General features: G+C 35.7%; 1 pseudogene; it reads right to left on the bottom strand.

Moving 5' to 3' along the window:
* Positions 1-3,285: 3,285 nt before the first annotated feature.
* On the bottom strand, positions 3,286-4,950 carry LOC103936940 (annotated as a pseudogene).
* Between the last annotated feature and the right edge of the window lie 3,158 nt (positions 4,951-8,108).

The following is an 8,108-nucleotide window of genomic DNA, read 5'->3' on the forward strand; positions in this document are numbered from 1 at the left end:
GTTGTATTCAATTAGAATTTTAAAGAAGTTTATAACAGTCCAGGTGTATTCAATTAGAATTTGAATTTAAAGAATTTGGTAAAGTTGAGGAATTAGAGGGAAATTAGAGAAATTTTGTAATGTATTCTAAGCATCCATAAATCTCACCTCTCCTTATGAGATTTCGAGAGAATTAAATCAAAATTTTATATGGAATCTCTACAAATCAATTAAACTCTATAAAAATTCATGAATTTATAAACATATTAAAATTTCTCAAATTTTCGATTGAATACACCTCCCTAAACATCACTCACGAACACAATTCAGAACAACAATTAGCAATCACAACATTTCTTAATCTATCTAAATACTTTAAAAGATCAGAAAAAGATTGAACCTTCGAAAATACGATAAATTGGGAAAACTAACACGAAAGCAGCTAGAGAGTATACCCGTTGCTGGGCTTCCCTTACGATGTCACTCGTAGCAGAACCAGTATCACTTTGACTATCTACATACACATTACGGAACTTAACGAAAAAACAATAAGATTATACGAAAACTCGATTTCAACTACAAGGAAAACAAGATTATATTCCATATTCTGTTCCAGCAACTACATAACGATTTCTGACACCGAAATCAATCATTTTACATGTAATAGGATACGTGGGTTTCCATATGCATTGGAAGTGAAATCTTTGAAGATGCTTCCATCTGCAACTCAGAATACATAGTTGCACCAGCATGATCCAAGTACACAAGTCCTACATTTTCCAAACCCAACAGCATCAATAACCAAAACCAAATAATAGTTCAGTTCAAAGTTTGAATATTTTCACTTGGGTCAACTTAAAGGATTGAATAGTAACAAGTTTTAATCTCAGAAGCTCTGTTGTATCATTTTCCAGCTCAATTTTATAGGGAAACAAGCGGAAAGTAAAAGGAGGGGAACATAGAAGGGAATTAAAGAGATGCAGAACATCTAATCGTTTGAATTCGGTAGCTAGGATTTTGTCACTGGTTTTGGGACCCTTGGGGTATCCGTACTGCTCTCCAAACTCTTACTGATACGCTTCCTTGCTTGCCTCCATGCTCGATTCAACAGAGACTAAACGGTAAGAGAAATGCTAAGCAATCTCTCTCAAAGTGGATTTTTTATGGACTTGGCATCAAGTTTTATAATATTATCACCGAAATTGTGTTGAAAACACGAAGTTTTAAATCAAAATTTATAAACTAAATGATGTGGTTGTAAAATTATCAGAGACACGGGCCAAATACTCACTTCCTACAACACCGTTATTGTCTCCAACTTGGTAATTAATACCTGCACAATCCATCAGGTGTGGGGGTTTGTCACAAAAGGTGTTAGAATATTTAAACTCTTAGTTTCTTAGAAATACGGCCGATGTGAGAGATATCAACATCCCCCCTCCCCAATGTGTGATTCAATTAGTGTGTCACACGTGAGAGATCCACACATCGACAATCATGTGGAGCCAAGGGCCAAGGAACCCACCCTCATCGCACAGGGTCAAGGGGATCCACTCATCACGTGGCAGTATGAGCGTGCTCCCTAACTCTTATACCATGGAGAATTATCTAAGAGTCGAGGCAAATGCCCACTTCCAACAACACCGATATTGTCTCCAACTTGGTAATTACATTCTGCATAACTCGTCAGGTGTGAAGTTTTATCACAAAAGACCCTGGTGGTAGTTAGAGTGGTGAGGATATTGAAACTCTTCTTTTCTCAGAGATATGGTCGATATGGGATATATCAACAGTGGTTGTTGATGATTGGATTGTTACTTAAGTGTTGATTAACGTACTTATTTTCTATTTAAAAACATCATTTTGGTTTGCAAATTTGGTCTCTTTAGCATTATACTTTCTCAAACAGTTTTTGTGCTTTCAAGAGAGTTTTGTTTTTATTTTTTTGTTTTTGTTTTTTTTTGTTTTTGTTTTTTTTTTTTAACAAAAAATATTGTCTACACTAAGGGAAAGAGAGGGCGGGCTTAACTTCATAATGAGCTACTAATAATGGAATTGGATCCCCTCTGGATCCAAAGGAACTGAGCCCACTAATCAATGCATCTGTGCCATTAAAATTTGATCCAACGACGGCAAATAGGGGGCCCTCTAAAGTTATAATAATTGTACCCGTTGGATCAAATTTCAATGGGCCGAATTTATTGATCAGTGGGCTCAGTTCCCTTGGATCCAGTTCCAGTATAATCTAAGACCTCTTACTTATAAGTGAAGATGAATACTATTACACCGTAGTACTAAGTAATCTTTCAAAAGTTTTTGAGTGGTCTTGAAAAAGTTAAAAAAGTAAAAAGCTTAATTAGTTTACGCCACCTCAACAACATGTCCATTCAATCCAACCATTAGTGTGTCAAAAATACGATTCAATACATTAATTATTATAATATAAATGACTAGATACTTAAAAAACAATTTAACTAGTTATATTATAACTTTAGTATCACTGAAGCATATTCAATAATAGGGAAAAAGATCCTCGATCCTCTTTGTGGGGATTCGAGGGATCAATCAATCATGTTCGTTCATTGTATATCGTGTGGTCAGAAATCATTTAAAATTTAAAATTGAATATAAATAGTATTTAACAAAAACCGATTGCATAATGTACGATGAACGAATGTGATTGATTGATCATCCGGATTCTCACAAAGAGGATGCAGAGAGGATCATTTTCCCAATAATAGTGGTCAAACCCGTGGAAATTCATAAGTAAGCATAGCTAAGTTAGCTATGATTCAATAAATGTGGCCGCAGATTATTGTACTTTTCAATTACCTTAACTTCAAACTTTTTTTTGTCACTTGGACTAGATTAAAAATTTAATAAGCAGAAAATCATGTCATGTTGTTTAATGTTGGCTTGCATCTTTTTGTGTTTGTGTTGAATATCAGACCTATTCACTTAATTTTTTAAACTTGTTTAATCTATTCACTCGTTGTAATATTTTTGATGTGAAATACTATTCTTCAACACCTATACATGTCATAACTTATTAGCTTAAAAATATAAACGTTCTTAGTAACTATGTATAGTAATTGATTAAGTGAATTTCTCTGACTCTCCATCGACAAAATAAAAGATAATCAAGACAACTGAAATAACAAACAGTCAAAAAAAAGATAATCAAGGTAAATGAAAGTACAAAGATAAATATAAACCCTCCTTGTTATATGGATCAAAGGAGTAAACTTAATTTTGAATTGCACAGTCACTTAATGTGTTTAACATTACTGGATATCTTTTGCATGATCAAATGGTGGCATAATCAAGAGACTTCTTCCCGTCATGTGCATTGCTAAAGAAGTTATTCATATAATCCTCAAACACCACCTCACGATAACGAGCAACTCCATCACTTTCCACCACCTCAGGCAATGGCCCAATTCTTTCTGTTGCCTTTGGGATGGTAAATATTGGGACACTCTTGATTGGCCGCTTGTAGTTCGCACTCTGTGTTCAGCACTTTAGTACCTTCCATTACTTAGTATATACAACAAAACAATGTCACAAGTGATGAGATGGTTAAATCCATAATAATGAGCTTTTCTAGCCACACTCGTCAACCACAAGCAAGTGTAAGTTATTTTCTGCCAACTAAATCTCATATTCAATTAATTTTCAAAGTCATTTACACGTATGCAGTCGATTAAGATTAACATTTTTCATCATTTTTGACGATGAATTTCTACAAATATATAAAGTATATTCGAACATTCACAAGCTTTTTCAAGCAAAACAAAAGGCCATAATCTAATTAAATTAACTTTGCACGTCGAAGAAATATATTTTCCATGAAACAAACATATACAAAGCTTAATCTAATGAATTTTGTGGTTAACTAACCTGTAATGTATCACCAATGTTGATGACCAGAGCACCAGGGCCAGGAGTGATCTCAATCCACTCTCCTTTCTTTCCAGCATCCAAGTCTTCTTCAATTTTCACATACAAACCTCCAATTCCATATTGCAGCAGCACAGTTAGGGTGCCCATGTCTGAGTGACGCCCGACGCCGACAGTGAGCTCAGGATCAGGGCATTTTGGGTAATAATTCATGTTAACCCTCCTTAACCCAATGAGTGCCTCAAGTTTTGAGTCTTCTAGTATCACTCCAAGCTTTGTAATCAAGACTTTCACTATTTTCTTTACCATATCTATTGAGGTTTTTAGGTACTCAAGTGCAACTTCCCTGTAAATTTCATATCAATCATAAATTCATAATACGCTTAATCAAGTTGGAATTTTAATTTGTCAATTGTTAGAATTTGGGTACTATTTAAGAGGAAAATATTTTAGTCCGTGACAAATTATATGTTGTCAAAAGTGAATATAAACAAACTATTGATTAAATGAATTCTTATTTGAATTTGTGGTTCAAATTGGCAGCATATATATAAAAATAATAAGATCTTACTTGCATTCATTAGGCCAATAATTGAGAGCATCAGCATCAGTGGTATATAGCATGCTCAAATAGTCCTTCCACTCCAATGCCTTTTCCTTCTCCGGCACAAAGCTTGTCCCGTACTTCACATATGGGCTAGGGCTCACACCCTTCCGATACGCAGCCTTCTTCTCCGGTTCTTGTCCAAAGAAATCATTAGCAGAACTTTTAAGGGACTCTAGCGACTCGAGAGGCATGCCATGGTTCAAAACTTGGAAGAACCCAAGAACCTCAGCAGCATTGGCAATGTCATTTACCACTTGGTCATGATCGGGCCCATCCAGCTTTGACAAATCAATTGGTGGGAGCTCATGAACCGGTGCATTAAGCTTCACTATGCGCTCATGTGGTGGTTGTATGTATTGCTCAGGGACTTTGGACAAGCCTAAGTCCACCATGCCCTTCACACAATTGCCATCTTGAACAACAAAATTGAATAGTGATTTTCCGTCTTCAAAACTTGGAGCCATTGATTTTTTGTGTGTGTATTTGATGGTATAGGTGGAGAACTAGAGAGATGAATATTTGATGAAATGGATGGGCAAAGGGTGACATTAAATACTAGCTAGAAGATCATATGCTTTAGCCATCTGTCAGCTGGTTGACTTAAAATTTAATTTTTAGTATGCAGAAGGCAAGGTTCATGGCTTTCTGATTCCGATTAGGTTTGCATTTTTCTTTCTTTTTAGAAAATATAATTTCATTACGCTAAGATAATACAAACATAACATTGTTTAGAGTAGATTCAGGCACCGAGAAATGTCTTCTATTTCAAATTTCCAATTCACAAGTATTACAATAGAGAGAAAGTTGAATTAAACATGATAAAATACCAAAAATATATATGACAATATTTGAGGATTTCTTGTATATTCATTAATCTTCGAAGTGGAGTATATATAGGAGTTACAATTCGTATTACATACGCACTTCGTCAATGTGGGACAACGGAGTACTATTTATACTTTAAAATTTATAAATATATATAAATTGCAACACTTCCCCTCAAGTTGGTGCAAAGATGTCACGCATGCCCAACTTGTCAAGCGAGTTGGAAAACACACTATTAGACACAACTTTAGTAAGCATATCAGTAAGTTGATCTTAAGATCCCACAAAAGAAAAATTAATAATTCCAGCATCCAATTTTTCCTTGATGAAATGTCGATCAATCTCCATATGTTTTGTTCGATCATGTTGCATTGGATTATGAACAATCTCAATAGCAGCCTTTTTATCACAATGAAGTTTCATAGCACCCTTGGGTTTAAATCCAAGATCTCTCAACAATTTTTTTCAACCATAACAACTCACATACACCATGAGACATACCACGAAACTCAGCTTCAGCACTTGACCTAGCCACCACTTTTTGTTTCTTGCTTCTCCAAGTAACTAGATTACCACCCACAAAAGTGAAGTATCCAAATGTAGATCGCCGGTCAGTGATATAACCAGCCCGATCTGCATCTATATACCCTTCTACATTCAAATGACCATTTTTGGAGAAAACCAAGCCTCTGCGAGGAGACATCTTCAAGTACCTCAAAATACAGATTACTGCATCCATATGAGCCTAGGTGAATGCATAAACTGACTTACCACACTAACTGCATAAGTAATGTCAGGGCGAGTGTGAGACAAATAAATTAATCTCCCCACAAGCCTTGAAACTGTTCTTTATGAGTAGGAACTTGATCCAAAAATAAGCCCAGATGACGATTCTGCTCAATCGGAGTATCAACATGTTTGCAATCTAACATACTTGTTTCAGCTAATAAATCAAGAATATACTTCCGTTGAGACAGAAAAATACTATGCTTGGATTGTGCAACCTCGATTCCAAGAAAATACTTCAATTTACCTAATTCTTTCATCTCAAATTCAGTAGCTAGGTACTTTTGAAGGCGTTGTACCTCCTCCTGATCATCACCAATCACTATCATGCCATCAACATAAATAATCAATACAGTTAGCTTACCATTTCGTCGCTTTAGAAACAAAGTATGATCTGAATGACTTTGAAAATACCCAAACTTCTTTATTGAACTTGTAAACCTCCCAAACCACACTCTAGGAGATTGTTTCAAACCATACAAAGTCTTTCACAGTCTGCACATAACACCTTTTTGAGGAGATATACCAATACCAGGTAGGAGATCCATATAAACTTCCTCCTTAAGATCACCATGAAGGAAAAAATTTTAACATTAAACTGCAATAAGGGCCAATCCTAGTTTACTGCTAAGGACAGAAGAACACGAATATTGTTAAGTTTGGCAGCAGGAGCAAAAGTCTCCTAATAGTCCACAACATAGGTTTGAGTATAACTCTTAGCAACTAATCTAGTTTTGTACCGGTCAATAGAACCATCTGCTTTATGCTTAATAATGAACATCCATCTACATCCAACAACTTTCTTCCTGTTTGGCAACTAAACCAAATTCCAAGTGGAATTCCTTTCCTAAGCTTCCATCTCAACATTCATGACATTAACCCACTTAGGGTCAGACAAAGCATCCTACAATTTTTTTGAATCAATAAACTACATAGCTAACATTTGTAAGATGCATATGGTTTGGACAAACGATGAGTAAACACATAGTTTTTTTTTATAGGATACTTAGCTTTAGCATGCATTTTCGGCTTATATTGTACTTTAGGTTTTCCACGATTAACTCGTGGAGGCAACTAATAAGTAGAAGAATCATTAGAATTTACCTCATATGTGTCACCATCTTGTAGCAGCAGGCAATTGGACATCAAAAGGAAATTTGTCAGATATACCAACAACAGACAACTCGTTGGGCACATCCGACGAGTCATCAGTAGAAATAGTCTTGAGAATGACAGTTGACCGATCGCCATCTACAGCCGACTGGTCAATATCACACAGCATAACAGGTTTTGTCCCTAACGTTGCCTATAACACATCATCCTTACCATCTCTTTGAATCTGTACTTCTTACCCCCTTTCCCCCTGAAGTGGACAGTTGGAAAAGGGCTTCACAAAATACGGAACTTCCTCATGGAATGTGGCATCCATGGTAATATAAGTTCTCTAAGTCGGAGGATGATAACACTTATAGCTTTCTGATTGTTATCATATCCAATAAAAAAACATCGGAGAACACATGTATCAAGTTTACTCTGCTAATGAGAGTAGACATGCATATACACCACACACCCAAATACCTTCAAAAGAAGTTTGGATACAGAAACAAGAGAAACATGTTTTTTGTAGCACATCAAACGATGTTTGAAAATCAAGAACCCTACTTGGAATACGATTTAACAAGTACACAGCAGCCAAAATAGCATGCCCCCACAAATGATTAGGAATATATTTATCCAACATTAAGGAGTGAGCAACCTCCATCATTTGACGCTTCATCTATTTGGACACATAATTTTGTTGAGGTGTAAACAGAGTAGTCGTCTGGTGAATAATACCATGATCACAGAAAAAGCATGTCAAAGTGTGATTCACATATTCTCTTCCGTTATCAGACCTGAAGACCTTAACTTTGGTCTGAAATGGAGTAAACACCATTGCACAAAATTCTTGAAGAAGTAAATGGACATCACTCTTATGCTTCATTAAGAACACCCAAGTTAATCGAGTACA

The sequence above is a fragment of a genome, unplaced genomic scaffold (assembly GCF_019419815.1).
Source record: "Pyrus x bretschneideri cultivar Hongxiangsu unplaced genomic scaffold, Pyrus_bretschneideri_v1 Contig7, whole genome shotgun sequence".
Classification (NCBI taxonomy): Eukaryota; Viridiplantae; Streptophyta; class Magnoliopsida; order Rosales; family Rosaceae; genus Pyrus; species Pyrus x bretschneideri.